The 26,859-nt window shown below is 43.8% G+C and overlaps 1 protein-coding gene across 2 annotated transcripts in view; it reads right to left on the bottom strand.

The window, feature by feature from the left end:
• FBXO42 (F-box protein 42) overlaps positions 1-20,883 on the bottom strand; it is a 242,064-nt gene extending 221,181 nt beyond the window's left edge. Inside the window, exon 1 of one of the 2 annotated variants that reach the window (XM_078642841.1) lies at positions 20,682-20,883. The gene's annotated coding sequence lies outside the window, so the exon portion shown is untranslated. The remainder of the gene's footprint in view (positions 1-20,681) is intronic. The other variant, XM_078642842.1, reaches the window with a different exon arrangement.
• Between the last annotated feature and the right edge of the window lie 5,976 nt (positions 20,884-26,859).

A 26,859-nucleotide genomic window follows, 5' to 3' on the forward strand; every position in this document is an offset into this window, starting at 1 on the left:
CGGATTTGGCACCAAGGCACTTCGGACTCTCCGCGTCCTGGTACCTTCCTTCTCTGGACAGGATACCCTGAGGAGCGTGGCCGCCGGAGCTCGAAGTGGCGGCGGGAGGTGAGGGAGAGGTGGCGTGAGGGAGTGGAGGGTTCATTTGGAACGGGTCCTGGTGAGGTGGAAAGGAGCCATGGGCGGGTAGTCACTGAGAAGGACCGGGCCTTCACAGCGAGGGTGACGAAGCGGCGCAGGATGGACAAGCTGAAGGGCAGAGATCCAAGGACTCCTCGCCAGGGCACCTTGGATCGCTATGCCAAGACGGCCCCACCGCTGCTAGAAGACACGGCAAACCCCAGTTCGGACACGGCCCTACTAATGAACGCTATCCAAGCATCTCGGGAGGCACTAGAAAATAAGATTGGAACGGTGGGTACAGAAGTGACCCTACTGCCGCAGGATCTCCGAAATGTAGCGGATAGGGTCAAAGAATCGCAGACAAGGTTGGGAGAGGACGAGGACATAATCCATGAGGTGAGGAAGGATATTGCGGAGCTCCAGACGTCGCACAAACAGCTGATTTGGAAGGTGGATGATGCCGAAAACAGGGCGAGGCGCAATAACCTCAGTTTTGTGGGATTTAGGGAGGGAATTGAAGGCACAAATATGGCGGCGTTCTTCCACTCGTGGCTCCTGAGTACCTTTCCAAAGGACAAATTCTCTGCTTGTTTCATCATAGAACGGGCCCACCGGGCACTGCTGGCCAAGCCGCCTGCGGGAGCGAGACACCGGCCGGTCATCGCACGCTTCCTAAACTTTGTGGACAGGGACATGATTCTTAGAGAAGCTAGGAAATGGGGGGGAAATCCGGTTGGACAATGCCAAGATAATGATTTTTCCGGATTACAGCCAGGAAGTGCAACAGCAGCAACGTTCGTTTGACTCTGTAAAAGCGAAATTGAGGTCCCTCCAAATTCAGTACATGCTATTGCCAAATTGAAGGTGATCTACAAGGACAGGATACATATTTTTCCAACCCCGGAGGAAGCTTGGCAATGGCTAGAGGAACGACCCCGGCTGGCCCCACCTGCACCCGAGGTCCACAGATTGCCTGAAGCAGCGGGTCAGTCTGGAGGCCTCGGGAGAACACCTAAAGCACAAAGATTGAGACGGGGCCGTGGAGAAGGTCTTCCCGGTGCAACCCCTTACCCTAAGTCTGGAACTGAGAGACGGAGGAGGAATAGTGAGGGGGCACTTGACCTGGGCCGGAACATGGGGTCACGGTTCTCTTGCTTAGCGGAGGCAACACGCTCAGATGTGGAGGGGGAGACACGAGGCTCCTCGTCGGAGAGGGAAGCACAAGAGGAACAATTACTGCATCCCTTGGCAATTAAAATCAACAAAATGGAGCAGGAATCTACACCAGAAACGGTGGAATCACAGAGACCTCCAGGACTCGAATTTGTGAAAAAGACAAAAGACATAGAGTGTGGCTGCCCAAGACTGAATGCTATCTTGTAACGTGCAGGCCGGACACCCCCCCCCCCCCCCCCCAGCTTGGTTGGACTACTGATTTGATTTTTTTGTTCACTTTTGGTTTGTATCTGCTATAGTGTATTGTCTCACAGGTGGGGACTTTTAGAACAAGCTTTCTCTGTTTCCTGGGGAGTTAGGGTGTGGGAGGGCGACAGACCTCCATCTCCTAATTGTCTTGTTCACTGCTATTTTGTGGGGGATGGGACGACGGGGGAGAGAGAGGTGGGGAGGGGGGGGGGGGGTGAACAGGGGTTTTGCACAAGTTTGGGGGGGGGGGGAGGGGGGGGGGCACGTTGACCAAGGTTGTTTATTCAGTTTTTTAAGCATGTCATGGTTGAAACCATTATCTACACTTGTGAACCCACCACCAAACCCCTGCTAGCACAGAAAGTCTCCTAGTTTAAGGTCCTCGGCACTGATGGGTGGTTCAGGTTACCAGCTGTGCCAAGATCCTCACATGGAATGTGAACGGCCTAGGCAACAAGGTTAAGAGGGGGTTAGTCCTGGCTTACGTGAAAAGAGTGGGACCGGACATAGTCCTACTGCAGGAAACACACCCTTTGGGGCACCCGATGTGGGTTCCTAGCAAGGGGATCATATAGAGTACTGGCACATGCAGGATATACAACGGGATCCAGGGGGGTTGCCATCCTGATTAAGAAAACACCCACCTTTACGGTTACGCAGACTTGGATAGACCCACTGGGGACGTACGTGGGGGTGAGGGGAACATGGGGTCGACAGAACCTCACAATCATTTCTGTTTATGCCCCACGGAAATTACGAGCCAGAACCATGTCGGGCATCACGGATATCCTGATAAAACACATTGGACACTCTGCATGTAGTAGGAGGGGATTTTAATGATGTTATGTCCTCTTTGAAGGATAGATCAGGGAACAGACCTGGCGACTCAACACTCACCCCTCTAGCTAGGACCATTTCGACCCTTGGGCTGGTGGATGTTTGGAGGTGGCTGCACCCTGACGATAGTACCTACTCGTATTTTTCAGGAGCTCACGGGGTGTATTCTAGACTATGTCTTTCTACCGAGACAAGCTCTCAGTGTGGAGGATGTGGCGGAATACCAGGCGCGGGGTATCTCGGACCACTCACCCTTACTGGTACGGATGGAGAGGCGGAGGATGGGGACGAGGGGATGGCGGCTGTCGGCGTGGGACCTGCAGAATAAGGAACTGGTGCAGGGTCTCCGGGCAGATGTAAAGGTATACTTTGCCGATAACATAAGGTCGGTCTCGTCAGGGGTAGTTATTTGGGAAGCACTCAAGACAGTCATGCGGGATAGGGCCCAGAACAGACTAGCCTGGGAAAGGAGGAAAGCGCAGGAAGAGTTGCAGACTTTGGAAGCACAGATTTTAGAATTAGAAAAGGTGCATGTAGCAGGTGGAGACCCTCTGACCTACAGGCTACTACGGGATATGCAACGGCAATATAAGGAGTTGGTGACAGACGAGGCTAAAACGCAGGCACTAGCGACCTTACATAGACTGTACAATGTAGGAGACAAATCGGGAAATCTCCTGGCAATGTTGAATCTGAAAGAGCACGATGCCCGATGGGTAGAGCAAGTGACTGATAAACAGGGGAGGGTGCAGCGGACAGATGCGTAGATAGCTCAGGCCTTCGCCGCCTACAATGAAGACTTTTATGCAAACAGAGACATGGGTGGGCTGGACGATATCCTGAGGTATGTAGATCAAATTGATACCCCCGTCCTCTCTGAAGACAACCAGCGAGACTTGGAGGGAGACATAACAATAGATGAGATCAAGGAAGCCGTGACTAAACTCCGTCCGGGGAAGTCTCCTGGCCCGAACGGGTTTCCCGCTGAATTATTTTGAAAAAACAGCAGATCTTATAGGATCTTATAGGGGGCCATCTGCTGGCACTGTTTGACGGAGCAGCACAAGAGGGCAGCCTGCCGCCGGACCTGCGTATGGCCACCATTGTACCGATCTACAAGCCAGGGAAACCCCCTGAGGAGTGTGCCTCATATCGCCCTATATCACTCCTGAATGTGGATGATTTTGGCTCACAGACTCCGGCGGGTAATTACTGAACTGGTCCACTTGGATCAGACTGGCTTCCTGCCAGATAGGGCAACCAGACTGAACCTTAGGAGAACCCATAACTGGTTGATGGAAGTACGTGATCGTCAGGCCCCCCATCTTTTTTTATCCTTAGATGCCGAAAAGGCGTTCAATGCGGTGCATTGGCCCTTTCTCGAGGGGGTACTGATCAAATTTGGATTGGGACCCAAGTTCCGGCAATGGGTGAGGCTCCTATATACAGACCCACGATCCAGAGCTAAAGTTAGTGGAGTGCTATCAGGAGATTTCCCCATAAGACAAGGGACGCGGCAGGGATGTCCCCTGTCCCCGTTGCTCTTCGACATAACCATAGAAGTAGTGGCGTGTGAGATTTGGCAGAACAAGGACATTAGGGATTCAAAATTGATCGGTCGGACACTTATGAGGAAAAAATATCGCTGTACGCGGACGATGTCCTTTTGTACGTCACCCAGCCTGACCCTACTATATCGGCTTTATTCGATAAGTTACGCCGTTATGGCGCTTGTGCTTGCTACGCGATTAACTGGCACAAATCAATCCTATACGACCCCCGATGGGGGGAGGACTGGTCCCTATTGCCTGGCGCGCTCCGGATTACAGACGAAGGGTTTGTGTACTTTGGGGTGCTTTTTAACTTTAGATAGAAACCTCTCATATCAGAAGAATGTCAAGCGGGTGCTGGTAAATTTTGCTGAAGATGCTGCCAGGTGGAAAATGCTCCCCTTGACAATCTTAGGGCGCGCTGCCATGTTTAAAATGATTCCACTGCCGCGGTTTTTTTATGCCCTACAAAATGAATATTTCCCACTCCCCAGGCAAGTTTTCGCCGACATAAATGAGGAACTGAGATCGCTGCTCTGGTTGGGTAAACAATCCAGAATGGCTTTGGGGACCTTGCAAAGAAATCAATACAATGGGGGAATCTCTGCCAAATATTGAAGCCTATTACTGGGCGGGGCACCTGACCCCATCAATGACTGGTTTCGCGCACCAGCAGACCATCCCATGTATAGACTGGAGATGGGGACGATGGCGCAATGCGACTGTCTACATTACATATACGGGGGGAAGGGGAGGGAAAGACTTCATGCAGCAACGAGGGTTACTCTGGGCATATGGGAGAGGTCAACCAAGGCAATAGGTTGGACTCTTACAACGACAAAGCAGACCCCAATATGGCACTGTGCATGGCTGAAAGAGTTGAACAAGCTGCAAGGGTTTAAGAGGTGGGACGATATTGGTATCTCCGTGCTGGGGGATCTGGTGAAGAGGGGAGAACTAAAGTCATTCCAGGTCTTGAGGGAGGAATACGAATTGCACCACACACAGCACTTCAGATATGTGCAACTACAACATGCATAGCAGGCAGAGGAGGCGCTCGCCTCGTCCCTTCCTGAGTATGCCCCGCTTGAAGGGCGTTTATTGCAGGAACACATTCCCGGTAAAGCAGTTTACCCGATTTATAGAACACTGATCAATAACATGCCAGATGGCCTGGTAAAGCTCAGAGAAGCGTGGGAACAAAATGTAGCGGAGATGGATACGGTGGATTGGGAGACCGCGCGAATGCATCCACGGGAAGTCGCAATTAAATCTCATCTGAGACTTATTCAATATAAAATCCTACACAGGGTGTACTATGACAGGGTGCGGCTACATCGCATTAGCCGGGCTAGAGACACGAACTGTCTAAGATGTGGCTCAGGGCAGGGAGACTTCTACCATACTGTTTGGACATCTCCTATAATACAGGCATACTGGGCCGAGGTTCTGGGGGAGCTGGGAGAAGTGCTGGAGGTCAATTTGCTGTCGGACCCCAAATTGGTGCTGCTGGGAGTAACAAATGACGTGGACTAGAGTCGCCCACTCCTCATATCTGTAGTGTTGGCATTAGTGGTGGCTAAAAGGGGTGTGGCCCGGGCATGGGGGGCCCCTACGCCGCCGAGTCTAGATGACTGGAGAAGGGCCATGGATCTGTACATGGTGGCGGAGAGAGTCACGTACAAGGCTAGAAGATGCCCCAAGAAATCCAACAGTTTGGGGGAAATGGCGCCGATATCATGGGCTGGATGGGGGTCTATAAACTAAGGTGGGAGAGGTAACCGGCTACACTGGCGGAGGACGGGCGGAATTGGAAGGGGTTTTTATCTCCACACTTTAGGGATTTGTGCACAAACAAGGTATAGTTCTGTCAAGATGAGGGGATCGTGTGCAGGCGGGAGGGGGGGAGGAAGGTGGATGGTGGGAGGGTGGGTGTATGACATGCCCGTTTTGTTTAGGTTTCAAACAAATGCAAATAAAAAATGTTTAAAAAGAAAAAAATCAAAAGATTAAAAACCGCTACTGTAGTCAAACTATTCTGTAACAGATCCCTGTGAAATACCCAAGTGTCTTACATCAGATTAATAGGTTCAAAGTTTTATTTAACCACTGAATTTTCTCACCACGGCTAGATGACTCAGACATTTCCCACAACTTACTTCTCTGCACAAGTCCATGCTGGATAGATCGGATAACAGTTACACCCATTTGTCCTATTCCCAGGTAACATGTACATGTATGTCACCCTACAGAAATTCACAGAAGACGTGTAGTTTTACAAAAACCATTAGGACCTGGAGATAAATATCCACCTAATACTTTAAGCTTTGTAAAGTACCTAGTTCTTTTCTGCAGTCAACCACCTCAGATTGCAACATTGTTGTAAATTTGCATTTTCCACATCCAGCGCCATTGAAGTAGATTCTTATGGTGTGGGGCAGTATATTGGTATGTGGAGAGGTGAACAAACAGGTACAGAGGAGCTGGACAAGGAGACCTGTAGGCCAAGAATAAGGAACTAAATTTAACTCCAAACCTGCTCACTGCCACGGTTAGTAAACACCTCCAACTGCAGAACACACCTCTACATTTAAAGAATTAGCGATTTAGTAGACAAAGCTGCATCTTTTCAAAGAAACTGAGATGACCTTAATTCTGAATAGAAGGCAGAAACGTCAGCCATATGATGGGTGGTTTCATTTCAATTCAGTGAGGCTTATGTTCAAAGATGGCACACCATTTGCTTGTACAGGTCAGCATAACCGCTTGCATCAAAAGGCTTTGCAGCATCATGTTTTGTAACACGATGAATTGCAGGGAACAATCTTTCGGTAAAGGAACAAAAAGGTTATGGGCTGTGAGCCAAATTATGCCCCGCTTGTACTAATGGCATATTTCGCCAGTTTGTCCACCAGTCACATGGAATCCTCTTTAAAAGAGGCAGACTAATACCTGACCCTAGAGAGGATAGGAAGGATGTTGGCCCAAACACCAGATCTATTCCTGAGAGAATTACATTTTTTGTAGAGAGGGTGAGGTACACATCAGGTGGTCCTACCCACTATATGTAGGTTAATGGAAGGTCTTCCAGTCATAAAAGGAATGGTGGGATACCAATATCTGACACGTTTAGTACAAAACTTCTAGACTTACGCCCAGACTCAATGGACGCAATAAGTGGTGGAGACTAGTCACTGGTTATTAAACTACAGATACCAGCAAAGATTTTATGGTGAGACGCTGTAGATAGTCAACTTCCACACTGACAATATGGTATTGGAGCCTTTGGCTGTGCATGAGCAGCAGTTGGGTGTGGGCCGGTCCTGCAGCCAGGCCCCACACCCACCCCTGTGGGCATACAACCCACTGCCTCCCTCAGCCTTTGGCCAGGCACAGGGTGGGGTTTGGAGCAGGGCCTGGGCGGTTGCCAGGTCCTGCACATACAAGCTCCAGTGACCAACACTCTGCAGAGCCCAGAGGCTGGGAATCAGCCCTGAACACACCCACAGACACACCCCCACCCCCCATTTTGTAGTTGGGTTTTTTTGCAATTAATTTACCTGTTCCTTCAGCGCTCCCTCAAAGTCGCACTAGATCGTGGTGACCCCCAAATATTTTTTTACATTTTGTGCCTGGGTGTTGGAGGTGGTGGTAATTCAGGGGAGTGAAGGGCAGGTCACATTGTATTTTTAAAACATTTTCAGTACACAGGGACAGACGGCCCGTGGTCTGTAATGGGGGCTGCATCATTTGTTCTGATGTTGCGTCCTGCCAATCAGAGACCTCGCTTCCATGGAACAGATCTCAGGCCCGTAGGAGAGAAATGACAGATGGGAGGAAAAGCATGCTCATCAATTCACAGGGCTTGGTTTTTAAATTCCTGGTCCCACGGAATATCCGTGGGACCAGCTGTCAATATATGCCTATTTCTTTAACCTAATTTCTCCAAAACTACTGAGCGGATTTAAACTAAATCACAACAAGCACTGGTGGTAAAGCCAATATGTTTTGCCTATGGGAGAGCTATTGACTTAATTTCTGTTGATCATGTTGTGCAGCAACATGGCTGCTGTGTAGCAATGGCAGAATGTTAAGGGAAAAAAAATACTACGACACGGACAGCGCTCACCATGACACAGTGATCCATTTTCTTAGTACGGGATTATTCTCTGCCTTCACAAAAAAGTTTAATTATCTTAAGTCTGCGCTGAAGTTCGCTGTGTTGACCCAGCATTAAGGCAGTGCCAAAGCAGTCCTGCAGAGCAGAAACCACAGGATAATGTCCATTTCTGGAGCATCTTGAAACATGTTGGTGCTACATTTAGGTGCTTTTCCCTGGTAGATCAGGAGGGGGCAAGCAACAAACAGGGGAGGGGCAGGGCAGACCGGACGCAACGCAGGTGAAGGTTGGGGCACGCAAAAGGGAAAAGAAAAAAGTTTATGTCTGAAAGCAGCAAGCAGTAGAAGGATACTGGGCAAGTGAAGCAGTACATGGGCCATACTCCAGGGTAGGCACAAACACACAAAGAGGAAGTGAAACCTGCACTCGATGACCAAGAGAAGCAAGGAAATGAGGGACGATGAAGCCAGCCAATGTTAAGTAATGGGTCCACGTCACTTGTAATGCAACAAAATGTCCTGCAAGCAACAGCGCATTTGCTGTCTCCGGTGAGACAAGAGGATATGGTGTGAGGGGAAGATGGGGCAAGGGAGGAGGAAAAGTGTCAGAGGCAAATGTGCCCACCAAACAACAGAAGGGCATAGCAAAACAGTGCCCTCAAAACGTTTAGGGACGCTCGGTAAAGACAAACATGTTTAAGGAAGAGGCGGGGATGTGTCTAGTTTGAGCTGAAGCAGTCTTTACCGCACAGGACCTTTACCATAAAGGTAAGGTTTTTTTGTTTTTTTTTTAACTAACTTTTTTTAAATAACCTAAAAAGTACTTTCGGGTTTAGGGAGGAGTATAGGTAAAGGCTGGTGAGGGTGATTTGAGTGCTATGGGGTGGGTAGAGGCAAAGGGAGATGAGGGTGACGAGAGCTCCATGGTGCGTGGAGGTAAAGGGGGTATGGATGGATTGAGTGCTCATTGTGGGTAAAAGGAGGTAAAACTGATTACAGGATTAATGGTTGGGTAGAGGTAAAGGCACACCAAACCTTTCTAAATTACCAGTGATGACGAGTAGTAGAAAATCTTCTAAATTATGAAAGAGGTAGCCAACAAATATCAAAATGTGGCCGAGTGGCAAATTTTAATTGAGAAAAACACAAACTATATGACAACAGTCTTAAGCGAAGGGAGTAGGTTTACAGCTCCATCATCAATAACAGTGACATGCGGCAAAAATGTATGTTTCGGAAATTGGTCACATGCCACAAAGTTTCATTATTGCTATTTGTTTGCGTTTAGCTCCTGGAAATACCAGGAAGCACAAGTTTAATATCTGAAGGATATGAGTTGTCCAACAAGCAAAAAAACCACAAAAGTGCCACAATCGCCACGCAGGAAGCAAGGTGAATAATCATGAAATCAATTAGTACTTGGTCTATGCTCAAGAGAAGAAAACAAAAATACATTGAAGAAAAGTGAAGCAACAGGTGCCGACACCCGCTCACTAAAGGAAAGGGAGAAAATAAGTGACAATGAAGCCAACAAACAGTAAGTAAACACACCCCGCCCCCCCCCCCATTCTTTTTTAGAGAAACAATAGATTGCCAGCAACAGCGCATGTGCTGTCTCAGGGGAGAACTTAAAATTTTCTGGGTACCGATCTAGCTTTCTACCAAATGTAGTCTAATGAGTATTTTCCTTCTTTGCACCTTTTTTTGGAAAGTTTCATGAAGATTCGTCAAACAATACCAAAGTTATTAGCAAATCAAACAAACAAACTCTCTTCCTATGCACAGTGTAACCTAACTGTAGATGCACAGTGGCGACCGCCACCTGTTCTGGCTAGAGACATATGTACTTAAGTGTCCCCATGTAAAAAGGCACAAAACAAAACCCAAACAAATCGAACAAACAGGTAAATACTTTTATCAGCTCTTCAATTTCCCATCCCTAGTCTTTCATGAATCCAACATTTATGTCTCACTTACTTTGCAAGATGCAGGTACACATTACCATTCCCCTCAAAATAAAAACGTTGAGGCAAGGCAAGTACTACTGATTAAGGAAAGAGATGTGCGAAAGGAATGACTGTCCTACGCAGAGTTTTTCTTCGACCAATGAAACATTCTTTTCCATGTCATACTAGGAATAGAGTCTAGCCCTGGTCACTGATTAATTTGGGCTTTGCGTTTAATGTAAATCTATATAAGGAGTAAATTGAGTAGCTTTAAAGTGGTGGTGAGGTTACTGAATTTCTTTTGATTTGTAATCCAAAGATTACCAAGTGCAGGCAGCTGTCAGAGTCCCTGGGTTCTGTTCTGGGAGGCCATTGATCAGGGCATTGTCCCAAAGTGGTACATAATAAGGGCCTTTGCAGTCAAACATGTCAGGAAGTAAGCCTCTGATCCTCCAGAAGAAGCTCAGCTTGAGGTTTAAGACAGCAATCACTGCATGAAAGCAATTATTAGACATGGTTTGAAAAAACCCAATGAGGATCTATCTTGTCTATCAAATTACAGACCTTTCTCACTACTGCCACAGATTTTTAAAGGGAAGAAAAACTATTAATATGCAAACCTCTAAATAGTTACAAGACAGTCTTCCATTGAACCCTACACAGGTTTTAGACCACATCATAGTACTAAGTCAGCACTACTGGGAGGTACAGCAAGCTCTAGACCAGGTTGGTGCTACAGCATTGGGCTTGCTGGATCTCCCTGCAACTTTTGACATGGTCACTCATGCCTTACTCATCGAAAGAATTAAGGAGTACGGCTTTGAGCACAGGGCTGTTTACTTGCTTAAACCATTCTTTGAAAATGGAGTCCCAAATGTATATTTCCTGTGTAAATTGTCTCCCTTTTCCAGCGGAATGGGTGTACCACAATGATCAGCGCTCAGCTATGCGGTCTGGTCCCGCTAGCCGACAATGAGATCTCATGGACTGAGTTTGATTTCACATACAGACAACACTCAAACAGTGGTCTTGATAACCCAAACCGAAGATGCTTCAGGTAAAAAAGTCAACTCAGACTGATCCCTTAGACTGCTTGCTGCAAAAAAGAAGTAAAATCTCTACTTATGATCTCATTTCTAAGCTAGGTGCACTATTTTGACTCTCGATATTCCACAATGTCTATTACTCATCTGCTGAATCACGTATATTTGACCTATTGAAATATCCTACCAAAGTTACTTCCAATTTGCTACTTTACACATTGTGTTGCTTTCTAATGTATGTGGCCGTATTCGTGTTTCTTACTGTGACTTATTTCTTATCACTTGTAAAGTGCTCCGAATCCCTCGCATGTTATGTCCGCGCTATATAAAACTATAAATAGATAACGAACTAGATGCACTGGAATGGTCTAAAACTGAATTAAGAAAAGACAGAGGTCTTTGTTGACAAGCAAACACCATTCTGGCCCAATACTGATGGTCGTTGCATAGGAAGGACAAACACAAGATGGACAACCTGAGACACTAATAAGAAGCAGCAAATGAGATCGACAAGTAAAGTCAACCAATGATAAGCAATGGGCTTGGCTCCAAGCCCCTTTATGTTTTTGCTGTGCCAATGCTAGATAATTATTTCACGGAGGTTTAAAAGTACCTTGAGTGGGTTATTATCCGGTCGCTCTTATATAAACTCCTTAGTGGTATAATGCAACTCCGTGCATCCAAGGGCAATACTACTCCTTGGTTATTTACCCATACCCCCAAATTGATCACTAACCTGTCACTTGGGTAAGATACATACAACAACCTGGTTCATCCTTTTGGAACAAATGAGAATGGGATGCATAAAGAATATGTTCACGTCAGAAGCAGTATACAGATGGGATCCTAGAGAATATTTTCAGATGAATCAGTATAAGGAAGAACAGCAACAGAAAATAAGAGTTTAATGTATTTACAAAATAACTGATTGAGGATAACATTAATCCTGATGAAGACCTCTTAAGTAGAGTCTCGGATGAAGAGTTCAAAAGGCACAGCAGTGACTAAAGTCGGATGAGAAACAAAATATTTTCACAGGATGTGGAATTCCTACAGCCCGACGCCCAGGACATATTGTTTGGGGTCACGTGCAACATGTTTTCATTGGTATTTTGTCCTTGGGACAAGTAGGCCGACCCCCTGCAGCAAGGTAATATTTTTGTCCATATGTTAATGCTGTTCAAACCTGTATTTATGGTTAATTAATTGAAAGTCTTTATTATTAGGGTGAACACTCTGTAAATGTAAGCTCTGACTGCACTACTGACAGTGGTTCCAGTATAAAAATGTGTACACGTTTTCAAAGTTTAGCAATATGAGGCTATGTGTAATGCCCCCAGCATGCTCTCTGTTTTGATGCAAGTGTTTGCAAAAGATTGAAAGCATTATTGAGGATTCTTTGTTTTCAAAATAAACTGTTCATACAAAATGAAAGCAGGAAAAAAAAAGGAAAAAAAAAAAAGGATTAAGCTAAACTACGGTAAAATTTCAGGTACCATTTCTTTGCAGCATCATTTAGTAATATGTGTTGATGCATGCTAGTATTTCCCAAAAATATTCATAATGAAAAATTAGTGTAACCAGTTTCAAAAAGAGTATAGAAAACAAAAATAAACAAGCAGTGGCAAGGTCAGTGGTTCTGAAATTGGTGGTCAGCTTCTTGGTTTGGTCAATGTGCGACTTGTTGTGGCATGGTTTTTGTAAAACCTTATTGGTGTGTGAGCTGTCGGGTCCTCACCATTATAACAAACATTGGCTAAAGCAAAAAAAAAAAAATGTTTTTGTCTCAAAAAAAAAAAAAATCACACTGCCACAGTAGTTAATGGCACTGAACAAACTACTTTGTGTGCCGATATGCTCCTTGTGAAAGAGCAGAATGCGGTCACTCACAGTGAAGCCAGCCAATACAGAGAGAGAGGGGCAATTTGAATAAACGCAAAAGGTCATGGTCAAACGCCAGAACAAATTAGGGTCCCAATTATTAAAGAAAGTCTCAAAAGTGCACCCATGATATATGTCCTTGCATTAAGTGTAGCTAAATGGCTTTAGGAAATTCCGAAGAATTTACATAAGTAGGACAAAAAGTAGTACTCCTAGAAAATATTTGTGAACTGCATTTTTCCATGAGCAAATATGCATGTGTAGATCTGCTCATGCGAAAATCTGAGTGTTTGCAAGTTCACTTTCCCTCCTACCACTTTTTCCCCCCCAACTCTGGAAGAAGGTTCACGCCTGTCATTGTCAGGAGAAAATTGCCAACATTTCTCAGTATGGGAAAAGTTTAGAGAAGAGTTGTTGAAAACCCTTAAAACATGCAAGTTAGTAGGTTTGCACAGACTCAAAAAGGCGTTCTAACCCCTCTCAGGTATGGACCAACTAGATCTAGAGGGAGACTTAGACCTCTTTGAGGCCCAGGATACACTGCCACTGGAACGAGTTTTATACCTATGATTTTTTTTAGTTTTAATAGGTCTTTCTACTGTGCACTTTTATGGTTCACTTAACAGAAATAAAGTTAAGATGGCTGACTGACTAGTGGAAGGTGACTCCACGGCAAAGCAGATGTAACTGAAAAAGCAAGCAGATGTGAAGCTAATTTTCATGGGAATATCAGCTAAACATCACTGGAGGCCATTTGTTCAAAAGATTTAAGAGAACACCAAACAGGGCAATACATAAATCTAATGCGCAGCTCCCAACTCAGAGAGAACCTAGTCAAAATAATGCAAAGCCTTATTTAGTAACAAACACATGAAACTGGCATACACCAGTGTCAATCCGTAAGATGGGACCTGCACCAGTAATTTATGCCACAACTTGTACACGAATGCAAAAAGAACAATTGATTTACAGAATGCAGAACAATGTCATACATTCACCCCAGTACAGAGATCTGGGCCCAACTCCATCGTTTTTTGGCTCACCATGCCATTCCAGTTTGGACCCAGCATAGCCAAATCAGTCTTGACCCTGCACCCAATGGGAACAGTCCAGCCCGATCTGCCAGGCCAGGTCCTCCCTGGACTGGAAACAAGCATCCTAGGACCAGTTTCGGGCTTTCAGCCCTCATCAGCCAGGATAGCTGGACTCCAGTGGAATGGAGAGCATAGCACAACTTGTACACAAGGCAACGCCTACATTATCATCAAGAAACACTCATTAAGAAAACTATCCAATTAAAGATAACGTTATGAGGACCATGTGTTTATCCAGCACTTAAGATATACCATCAATCTTCATGCACTGTGCATGCATATTTTTTGAAAGACAACCACTTTTAAGGGGTCCTTGAGTTGTTTCGACACTGTTTGTAAAACAGTCAACTGAACATTTTAAAAATACACTTGCAAAATATACTGGTGAATAAAAAGATAAAGGATCTACAAATCGAACTATGCAGTTCACAACTTCCTTAAAACAGCAGGTTATTATCTACAACCTAGAATAACTATTACATCTTTGAGAGGGAAATGTATTATAACCATAACAAATATAGAAATTTGGGAAAAATATTATATATTGGTTTTATTTTTAAACAATGGTATATTGTGGTATGAAAGGTAGTATGCAGAAGAGTAATGTTCACAGACCATACCACTTCCACTCAAGATAGACAATCATTTATACATCCTTTGAAATCAGATAAAGTAATCCAGGTAGAGAGAGGGAAGCAGCCAATATTAAATTCTGTAATTTTACATTCAAAGTTGCATACTTTAACATTTTAAGACTGGATCTGCATCCCTAGTCCAACTAGTTTGTCTCCAAGCCTAGGGCCTCACCCGTATTTTACTGGAAGGGCCTACAAATGAATCGCAGTAGACAAAGAAAGTACTTTTATGGAGAGAAACCAAACTTTAAAAGCAGCAAGTGCGAGACGAGGATGTGCTATACAAAATATTTCAGGGCACTAACGGTCTTGAATGACACTTTTAGTCTCAAGCAATAAAAGCCCCGGAAAGAATCGCACACCACAGATTCCAATCCCACATACATTTATTGCAGGAAAGCTGTTCACTCCCTCAGGGACATTGTCGTGGGCAGGATGGATATAAGAGCAAGAGTGTAATTTTGTTAAAAAAAATTTTAATGCAGGCAATAGGGAAACTTAACGGGTCTATGAGAATTTGGAGGGCAAGATGCCTGGGGGATTTAGATAACTAGATCTGTAAAGAATTGTTACCAATTTGAAAGGTATTTTGTTTAGGATCGACAGCCAATCAAGAGATCACAATATTGGGATGATGTGCTAGTGTCTTGAACACGCTTCTATCAGATAGGACGTGACAGGTTGCACCTATGGAGGAATGGTGAAGCAAGTAGAGGACACTACCTTACTCCAGTCCAGCCTAGATAGGAAGCAGTTTTTTTCCCCCCAAGGTCTTCACATGAGAAAAACATTTACTGCCTACATTAGCAGTTTAATACTAGACCGAAAGAGCCCGCAGAATTGATTCCAAAGGAACATATAAGCAGGTGTAAAGAGTACTTCCATTTTGATCGGTTTAATTTCAAAAGGTCGGTGTACATTAAAAGAATAACCCAAAACCAATTATGTGTCTTGTTTTGTTCGTGGTTTAAAGGGGGTTAGATGGGGTAGATGAGATGGTGAAAAGCATCTGCGTACCATCTGCACATATGCAGAATTGTGCCTCCAGCTGATAGAGTAAGTTAACCAGGGAGTGCATATAAAGATTTATTAATAGTGGACCCCTGTGGTAAACTACACATCTACATCCTTGGTTGTGGAGAAAAAAGGGTTACACACAAGGGCTTGGTCCTGTCTGTTAGAAAAAGCTATTTCAATTTCAGGTCAATAACAAAAAACCCTAACTTTAAAAGGCACCACCACAGCCCACTAGTCTACACAAACCATCTAAAACTACAGATTCAGTACTATGACCAGGTCCAAAACCTGCCTGAAATGAATCTAAACAGCTGGTGGTATTCAGCATTGTTCTGCAGTTGTGTAAATAAATGTTTTTCTAGCAGCTAACCGAGATAAGGAAGCTGCAGAATTGGCTGGAAAATGATAAGGTATTCTAGGCTGGGTGAATATTTCTTTGGCAAAGATTTAATGATTGTTTCCATTCAAAGAGAGCCATGCCCTAAATAGGGGAGCTGCTAAAAATCTCCAGGAGATCAAATAAGGAAAGGATGTGGCCCAATACCTGGAGCAGTCGACCTCCAAGCTGGGGAAACTTGTTTGAATCTCAGGATGGACTCAACATCCTGCGATTCTGGGCAAATCACTTAATCTCCCCATGCCTAACAAAATAAATGTGTCCCTCTGTAAAGCAACTGGGGCTCATGTAAAGCACTCAGACCTTCGGGTCGTGTTCGTGCCAAATAAAAAACATAATGGCAGTTGTTTTACAATCTGTGAAGGACAAAGGTCATAAGAAAAGCCCGATAGTCTAATTTGAGAGATTAAATAGTTGTGCCTTGGTAATGGGTTTGAATGTAAAGAAACTCATCTGTGGGCTAGGCATTCAGTCTTCCCTATTTTATTGGCAGAGGGTTCTCCTGTGCACTGTAAAACATCTCTAAATTTGGTAATCTCTTGAAAATAGGAAAAGAGACTCCAATAGATTCTTATTAGGGTGGATAGTAAGAGAAGTTGACCTAGGTGCCCAATTCATTAACAACCAAAAAAATATCTTCATACAAGTTCTGTGCCAGTGAAATCCTTTGCAAAAAGTATGCCTTTTTAGCTTACTGATTTGTTTGTTTCCTCATCCTTTATCTGTGCTACATGATAGGATCTGGAGTCAAGAGGAGTAGCAGTGACATTTCCTTTTAGCTTCTTTGAAGGGTTATGAGATAATTAAATTTTGGACACTCAGGGTTATTTTTGTGAAACTAGTTCTCAGAATGTGTCAGGCCTACACAATTGTTGGTTTTTGAGAGGAGGGGACTGGAGTACGTCCTCCCAAACAAATCAAATCAAATTCACAAAAAATACTCCAAATACACTTCTTTGGCTCGAGGTAATTTACCCCTGGTTTCCCTTTAATCTTGGGTCAGATCTGGTTATTAAAAAAATTAAAAAACGGGTCTCTTTGGAATTTGATGGTCCTAAGACCCTAGTGTAATTGCTGACATGTTTCAGTCCAGAGGGGCCATAAAGGCCCGGGACTTTCTTCAGGGCAAGTGTTGAATTCCCCTCTGTGTGTAGGGAATTATAGGCAGGAGATCCCTATCCTATATATCTATCAAGGGAAGAGTAGCTTCTCCTTGCTGGTGTATTAGTGTGTTTCTGTATCGCCAGGCTCCATCCAAATTTTGGGGGTGTTTTGCCACTCACAGGTCCGAGGGTAGCGGTGTAATGGTCTCGATTTGAGGCCTCACCGTCCTATAAACCTTCGTTCCTCCCGGTCCCCGGCTTGTATACAGAAAAGACGCTGAACCATGGCTGAGGCGCCATAGCGAAAAGAAATGACTGAGGACCAATTCTCTTATTGCTAACCAAACTAAAAAGCCCAAACAGCATAAATAAACAATGAACTCTACCATGGTGGATTCTTATAGCACTCATCAGGCATGTTTCCTCTAACAATTCCATGTTTAGAAAATAGTCTGCCTCAGTTCATTTTTAAATAGGACTAATTCCTCCCTACATTTCTGACAAGATTATGTTCAAAAACAATGCCTGGTGATACACCTCCAGGACATCAGGAGCACAGTTAGATTATCACAACAACAACAAAAACACATTTAAGTAGACAAACTAGTGTTTAGACTGTTTACCTCCTAATATCATGAAAAACAAACTTAACATCTGTTAGTCTATCTTGCCAATTTTAATACAAGAGTCTTTAGACCAAGGAGCTTTCCAGAAATATAAAATAAATTGGTTAAAAACACCCCCACTATCCCAATTTCGACCTAGGAATATTATTGAGCAGTATCAAACTTCCGCTGATAAGGAAAAACTACACAGAACTGCAGTGCTGCTACGAAACACCAGTATATACACTCAAAGTCTGGCTTCGCACCCATCAACGAAATAAAATACAAAACCAAAAAAGTGGTGGAGGAATCCCTTAAAATAATTTCACTTTAAGGTAATTACTCTGGACCTTAATCCAGTTCATTTTTTGCTCAGTTTACCACTCCAGACAGAGGCGAGTCACAAGCAAATGAACTGGTTCTGTTCCAATATGAACAGGACAAATAAATGGCGAGGTCCCACTAGTCAGAAACGCAAGCAATCCCATACCAGTTTCTGGATTGTTGGCCCACTTCAGTGAGATACAGCTTAAGCCCTATGGCACAGTGAGCGCAAGATCCACCTGTGGGAAAATGCTTCGCACTTTGGGAAACAAAAATATGATATGTAGGACGTCTGAATTATTCTCAGCCTTTACACAGCTGATCATGACACATTCACAGCCCGGCGCATAGCATGGGTCATCATAAGGTCTTGAGCTGGTAATCGTCCTGCCATGCTAACAGTCATAAAGCTGCAAGAATGGATAGCTTCATCTCAGGAAGAAGTATTTTCTGTAAAAGTCCCACAGTGTTCACTAACACCAGCCGCTTCTCAACTTGTAAATGAAGCACTTTAATTTGAACGATGACCGCTCTCAAAAGTCATGAAGGCTTCCGGGAAAGAGAGGGCCTAAAACTCCTTCTCAATACTGATTTAATACAGAGCTTAGAGTTTGATACAGTTGCAAAGAATAGTTACAAAATGCCAGGTGTTTATTTCCTTCAAAAGGTGAGAATGTGGGGCATAGGAAAGTAGGGAGAGGAATGCTGGAGTCAGAAGATTAAAATATGTAACAATAATATACATATAAAATATGGCACCAAAATAGGCACGGTATCGCAGGGCAACTGGTTGGATGTCACTCATTTTCATCAGTTTGGATTGCCATCAGCCGTCGTCGGGTGGGAGGGGGTGCTTTTTTTTTTTTTACTTAACTTACAGGCAGTCACTGGTAACCAACAAACCAAACTACACAGCTCTTTCTATGAAGCGAATAAAACACTGGTTGTCATCCAGCCCAAGAGCAACTCTGTAAAGTGTGTTTACAAGAGCAGGTTGAGTGACCTGTGTGTAGAGAACAGGGTGTTTCATCAGCAGTTATAAACAGAGTGATTACACAACTTCATAGTTTTTTTTCCAATTAGTTGGTATGGCCAGAATTGACTTCGCCTAAACCATTATAAACTTTTCACAAACACTGACATACAACACCAGCAATTCTGAGTTATAATCTGGCACTTGGTATTGAGTGATACATATAATATATACAAATCAAAAGGGATAAAAACAAAGAAATTACTGGGACACCCAAAAGGGTCTCAAGAAGGAGGATTTTATGATTACAGTATTGCATAATTGCCACACACACGGGGAACAATAAGGAAGGCAAAAGTAGACATTATCATCAGATTGTCCATGTACCTGTCCTGTAGCGCTAGCTTTTTATGAGCTTTAAAAAAAGCCAGGGCAGTTAATCTAAGGTGCATTGTTTTTCAGAAATAGGTTTCTTACCAAAGTCCAGTCTTCATATTCACAAATATATACAAGAGAGATATATTCCGATAAATAACACCTGATAAAAATACTTAAAGAAGGCTGAAAACAAACCAGATACAACTTGTATTGCGACTGCATGAAATATTTTTTTAAGTATTTTCATGGTAACATGTTCCACGCTCTGTAAATTACGGTCTTCTCTTGTCAATGCTAGAAATAACAGTGAGACCTTGTTCAAAACTGAATTGAAGACAATTTACGGTGGAATTTTTTTTTTTTAAACGAGTAACCACTGACTTGAGTCTCTCTGTGGAGATAGTTCAATATGACAATGCACTCTAAAGGTGAAGCCAGTATTAGTTAAGTTTGACATGGACGCATAACCGAGAATATCAGTGGTCAATGAGGGAATGACAGATGTTTACATTTCCGATTTCAGTCAGATCGCCAATAGAAGTTCCTCCTTATAAAACATCACACCAAATGAATGTGTGGATAAGGATGCGAAGCGGGGGATTTCAACTCTAAGTCCTCACCAAGAATCGGAGGCACGCATAACCTCCAATGTTGGCGCTCGACACTTTTGGTGTCTCCTCTAATGCATCTTCCCCTAAACCGACCTGCCTTATGGTCTTCCCTACATCGCTTCACTTACACTCGTACACTCTGCCCAGGGTGGCTACTTTTCCTGAATTTTGATAGGCTGACCCGTATTACTTCCAATGCATCAAAACACTCCATCCCTATACTAACATCATCTAAAACCATTAACCACCTTTTAGTGCCCCCTTCAGTCTCTACCTTATCCTCTCCTTTCCCAAATGCCTCGGCTGGAATCACCGTATATTTTAAGGGAAGCATTAACACCCGCCGCTTCTCGCATTTTTCCTTTAGTCCATTTCCATTCTGGTCAAACCTACCACTTTTCAATATGGCTCTCCATTAAAAGCACACCCCCTCTGTGTGTTGTCTTGTCATCTTCCAATACACGCCTGCCACGAAAAGGCAGCTACCTTAACTCCAATATATGCCCTCCATTGTACTCGCCTCTCCAAAACACTAGCCTCTTATCTAGTGTTCCGCAACTCTCCGGAATGCCTCTGTCACACTAGGTCCACGACCAGACACCCACCCTGCCCACACTCACCGATGCCGGGCCTGCTTATGCCCTCGTCGCCCCTCGGTCTTGTCCAAGCTTCGCTTCGTCTCTTCGGTTCCAGGCCCCTCGTCGGCCTTCTCACTGCCACCTCCGGGTCTCCGGCGCCGCCATATTCCTTCTGCGCTCACAGGCAGCGCCAGCCAAAGGGGGAGAGGGATGGGGAGGTGCGCACGCACGGCCGGGGAGGCGCGCACGCAAGGGAAAGGAATAGAAAGAGAGCTTAAGGGGAGACGCGCACAAGAGTGATGATGACCTATCCATGGAAATAGAAGAAATACTGCTATTGACAACCAATTTTCGTTATATCTTCGGTTACCAACCCCAGCTGGAATCTGGAAACAGGCATGTACAATGCATCTAGTTTAAGGGCAATCAAAAGCTGTAATGCATTTTTTAATATATTAAAATAAACACCCCTATATAAATAAATATACTGTTGTAAATGAGCAAAGCGCATACATAATCCACGTGTCCAAAATGTATCGATATTTTCGGGGATTTCTCTGCATTTTTGCACATCGCTGTACTCCTAAACATCTACTGCGATTGTTTGTGATGAGGAAACGTCGTTACAAAGACCAGTACAGATGGTCTTCATTTTTTTCATCTGGAGCAAACTGCGCCATTTTAGAATCAGGCAAAAGAGTTTGAATTGCCCAATTGGTAAGGAGTGGCAACCCGATTCGGTCAGTGTGGCAGGGCCGAAGGCTCGGATAGTGCATCTAACCTTCCTTTGCTACTCACAGCTTTCATAATACAACAACCTACATTACCATCTGTCAAAACAGGTTTAACCCTTCGTCACTGTAAAGATGACACGAATTCCAGGTAAGTTGTAAAGGCTTTAATTATGAAGCTCACTGACACCAAAGGTATTTCTTCATGCCAAGAGCCTCTCGCAGCAACTGTCCGCTCAACTGTCATACAATCTGCCAAACAACTTTGTAGTGCGGAGCTTCAAGGGTGAAGAAATCCCAACACGAAGAGCTCCACAACAGCCAGACGACAGGCACACACAAATGCCCTCTTAGTGAAGACATCCCCCAACTCTGGACTCATACAGCACGCAGAATCCCCCAGCCGACACAACACTCACCGGCTTTTCAAATGGGTGAATGGAACGATTTCCCAGGAATCTGAACCGCTGAACCAGATCACTGCCTCCAGGAGTAGCCAACCACCAAGTACAGATCAGCCAGGACTGCTGCCTTGTAGACCTTGCCCGTGATGACAGAAGGACAGCACATCAGGTCAAAGAAGGTCACTCAGGCTGTCACTCCACAAAGACTCCGCATGATGACAACCGCTGGCGAAGTGCTGAAAACCACTGCCGGTGACATGCAGAAGGAAAGCGAGAATGGCAAGGATAAGACCCGGCTCCTTGAAGACGTCTTCAGAAAAAAATAAAAACAGCTGACCACAAGTGGGTTCGTCGCGGTGTCAGTGATCCCGTATCGTCACCAAATTGTAAAGATGACACAAATTCCAGGTAAGTTGTAAAGGCTTTAATTATAAAGCTCACTGACACCAAAGGTACGTCTTCATGCCAAGAGCCTCTCGCAGCAACTGTCCGCTCAACTGTCATACAATCTGCCAGCGTTCCAGTTAGAACACACGGACGTCATAGAGCATTAGGCAAGGTGCGCGAGCTGGTACATTGCATAGGCACAAGTGAACAAGTAAACACAACAGTCACCTCAAGAATTTGCAAAGCAGAAAGAGGAAAATTAAAAAAGAATAATAATTGGGGCCATATTTTCGACATTGATGTGTATTGAAGTGAGTACAATTTCATACGGTAGAAAGCTAAATAAAAGCCATTTTGCCTTTAAAAATCGGCTCCCCTGCCTCAAACAGGTCTGTTGGCACATGTGCAATGGCCTAGTGATGGCAGCCGAGGAATTCTGTATGCCTTAGGTGAGGCTCCCACCTTCTTCCGTGGTAATTGTAATTGCATTTAAATAGTGCTTGCCACCCCTGACGAGGTGCTGAAGCTTTTTTCGGTGAGTAGCATGCTGTAGTAAGGGACTCACCACCTGGTCTACCTACAGCTCCTATTACAGAGACTTCACCTCCATGATTCTTCTTCTCCAGTTCCCTCATGCATAAATCTGACCGTGCTAACACTTTAGCAATGCCTATGGCAACACTTAATGTGGGGTTCTTATCTGCCCACAACCTCTCTTGAATTTTCTTGTTCTTGCAATGTACGATGAGTCGGTCCTTAATAAGTGATGGAGCAGGGGTTCGCAAAAAGAAACCTGCTTGAATTAACACCCCCATAATACATATCAACAGTAAGTAGTAATAGAAACTAACGTGCACCTTACACAAACATGAGGGAAATAGCTTTGCGAATGTATGCACTAATATGAAATAATATATGAAGAGACTAAAACATATTTGCAGTATGCTTGAAAGAAACAAGAAGTAATGCATGGTTAGGCCGCATGTGCAACAGTAGTTTGCATGTTGCATTTTGCTTTGAAAATAATAAATAATGCTGCTTGTGCTTAAAGCTAGTGCTAGGGAATATGCTAACAGGGAATAGTGCAAAGGTGTGTGGTGAACAGTGAAAAGTACATCATCATATAACTAACATATGTCTAAATCCATTTGCTTTAGGGTGCTGGAAGAAACGCCATTTTGCCCTTAAGTTGTCCAAATAAGGGAGGGGCCACATCGGATTGAAAAGTGCTGAATGCTGCAAAGAACAAGCACAAGTTGAAGGCCAATATGATGATCGTATGCCAAGAGACATGCTCGACCGTGGGACAAGAAGAACTTTTCCGCGGGCACTGTTTAATGTCATGTGTATTTGAAACATATAATAAAATATGTGAACTGAACTATTATAATTCGTGGGAATGAGTGTAGAACAATGAATGTGCCAAAAAGTCTTAATGAAGTCACCAAGTCACCGTGGTGTCACAACGCCACTTCCCAAATCCACCAATCCCCTTTCGAGTTACGTGAAATGTTGCCACAAATGTGGGACGGACATGTCGTTTTTAAGGTATAATTGGGGTGCATTAGGGGTGTGGTTTAGGCTTAGTCTGGCAGAAGAGAGACGAGGGGAGATGCCTCGCTGTCCGTCGGTTTACAGAGAGGCCTAGATGTTTCCTGTCCCTTAAATCTTTGTTCCCTGGTCCTATATTAGGGAACCCCCACCATCACCTAGGCCAAGGGGGTTGTTTTCCATTGACCAATAGGTTGGTATCTATTCTGACTCATTTCATGAAAATTACTTGCAAATGTATTTTTGTTTCTGAAACTTTTGTCTCTTCACTTATCCACTCCGTCATCGATATATTGATATGTTTTATCGATGAAACCATTGTCTCTTCATCTATCCCCTCCGTTAGGTGTATTTCTGTCATATTTATCTTGTGCTCTTATCTCCTTAAGCCTCTGTCTCGCGCTGGGCTCGTGACCTCTGTGTGGTGTCATGGGTTGAGCGTTCGAGATAACGGCCGTTAGATGCCCGTTTGATCCCGGTCTTGCTGGTCGGGTTTTTCCTCTACCACTGAACTTGAATAAATAACTAGAGCTTAAGTGATTGCCGTGTCCAGCTGTCTTCTTACTTTACAACATTTTGTGGCGACGTTATTTGGAAGCGAAGGCAGACGAGCGACACTTCAGTAACCTGAGGAGCTGACACGGAGGAAAACCCGATGACAGCGTTTGCAGCCGACGATCCAAGAAAATAGATCGTAGCCACTGATTAAGAGTAAGGCTTGGCGAAAGGTATGTTCCGGATGATTTATAAGGAACAAAAAACTTACCGGGGAGAAGTGAGGCTGTTAGCAAGAGGCGTGACGAAGCTTGTTTAACTGGTACTTCGGCTTGTCAACGCAGGAAACAGCACCTCTATCGGAGGAAATTAAAAGGGCAATACCGTTAAAAGGGAAATATAACGTGAGGGGACCCACTCGTAAAGAAACGAATAACAAGACATTTTGTGCACAACGAGGCTTGAAAATTGATGAAATTGTTAGATTAAAACATTGTATAAGTCACAAAGAGCATTGGAGCATAACTGAATATATATATACATCAGCTGAATACTAGTTATTGACACAGTGACACACACACACTTTAATAGTTGGAACATGCAGTGTGTCGCAAACCTACAGCAGTGATACACTCACTAATTTTGATAAAAGCTGGCATATACAGTGTGTCACAAACCTACTGCAGTGATACACTCACTAATTTGGCATATGCAATGTGTCGCAATACTACAGCAGTGATACAGCAGTGATACACTCACTAATTTTGATGGACTACTGTTGTGATAAGTCAGTTGAATATTCTAGATAATTGTTAAGTTATATTGGGAGGTTGTTTTACTTTTTAAAATGGATGTAAACAATACAATACAAGCTCCTGTTCCTTTTCTGAGTGTCCCAGGTGAACCATCCATGGAATGGGATGATTGGTGTGAGGCGTTTGAAAATTATATTGTGGCATTGGATGGCACAAAATTCTCGGGAGTCAGGAAAAAGGCTTTATTATTGGGAGCCTTGGGAAAGGAGGGTCAGAGAATCTTTAAATATTTGCCAAATCCACCAGTAGAAATTGATGATGTGTATAAAGACGCGTTGTTTAGGTTATACACTAGATTTGGAAAGCAAGAAAATGTTGTTATGCGCAGGCACAAGTTCTATACTGCTCCTCAAAGAGAAAGTGAAACAATTGATGACTTTGTATCTAGGTTAAGAGAATTATCGTGAAATGCCAATTTGGGAACATACAAGATGACATGATTCGAGATCAATTGATTGTGCAGTGTTTTAGCAAAAAGACACAGGAAAAGTTGTGAGCTGCAAAGAACCCAACACTAACAGAAGCTATTACTATTGCTAAGGTTGCGGAGGAAAGTGATAGGTGCATGAAAGAATTAAAAAGCATACAACAAGGGCAAATGAATAATCAAGAAATTGGCAGCTTACAAGGTGGTGCATCGGAAGGTGTTAGTTCAATACAGGGGAAACAAACAGTAAGGGGAGGGAAGGCCACAGCATTATACAATAAAGCTGCAGCATCTAACAGATATAGACAAAACACACGTACATGCAACAGATGTGGTAGTCCTTTTCACCTAGCTGACTCTAAGAATTGTTCAGCTTTGTCAAGAGATTGTTTGAAATGTGGGAGAAAAGGGCATTTTGCACGTATGTGTCGGACTGGTTTGTCAAAGAAGGTTGCAATGATTGATTGTGAAGTCACTGATGATGAAGCGGAGGTCATGATGATTACGTGCACAGAGGGTCAAAGGGTTTCAGAGGACATTGTGTTATCTCGTCCAAAGGCAGATTTTGTAGTGAATGGGGAAATTTTGACTCTAATAATGGATACTGATTCGTTATATACCATCATTCCAAAAAGATTGTATGACAGTTCATGTACAAAAGCTGAAATGGTCACATCTGATGTCATTCTGAAGGGATATCAAGGGGTAAGCATTGGTGTGCTTGGTTTCTTTGAAGCAAGCATTAAGTTTAAAGGGAGAGTTACCCAGGGAAAAGTTTATGTTTCTCCTCATGGTCCTGCAATACTAGGGTGGTTACACCAGTACGAAGTAAATATTAGAGTAAACCCAAGGGCAGATCCACCAGTGATATGTGTCGAGGATGAGAATGAATGCAATAGTATCCAAGAGAGTTTAGAAAGCAATCTTTGCGTTTCTGTGTGGACATGAGGAGTTTGAATAAAGCTGTAATAATGGATAACTTTCCGCTTCCTAATATAAATGAAATTGTTTTGAGTTTGGGTGGGGGGAAGGTATTTTCAAAGTTGGACTTTCGAAGTGCGTATCATCAGATTAAGCTTCACCCAAATTCGAAGGAGTACACATCATTCATCACTCCGGAAGGCACGTATCAGCTCAAGAGACTTCCTTTTGGACTGTGTCCGTCAGCAAGTGCTTTTCAGAGAATTATCAATGATGTACTCAAGAACATTGAACGCGTTGTCTTCTTCCAGGACGACATTTTGATTTATGGATTAGACTCGAGTGATCATAATATGATTTTGGACAAAGTTTTAACCACTCTCTCCAAAGCAGAATTAACACTGCGAAAAGAAAAATGTGTTTTTGCAGTAGAAGAAGTAGATTATTTGGGATACCATGTGTCTGGGAGTGGAATCCAACCGAAACAGG

The sequence above is a fragment of the Lissotriton helveticus genome, chromosome 5_1, assembly GCF_964261635.1.
Source record: "Lissotriton helveticus chromosome 5_1, aLisHel1.1, whole genome shotgun sequence".
In the NCBI taxonomy this organism is placed as follows: domain Eukaryota; kingdom Metazoa; phylum Chordata; class Amphibia; order Caudata; family Salamandridae; genus Lissotriton; species Lissotriton helveticus.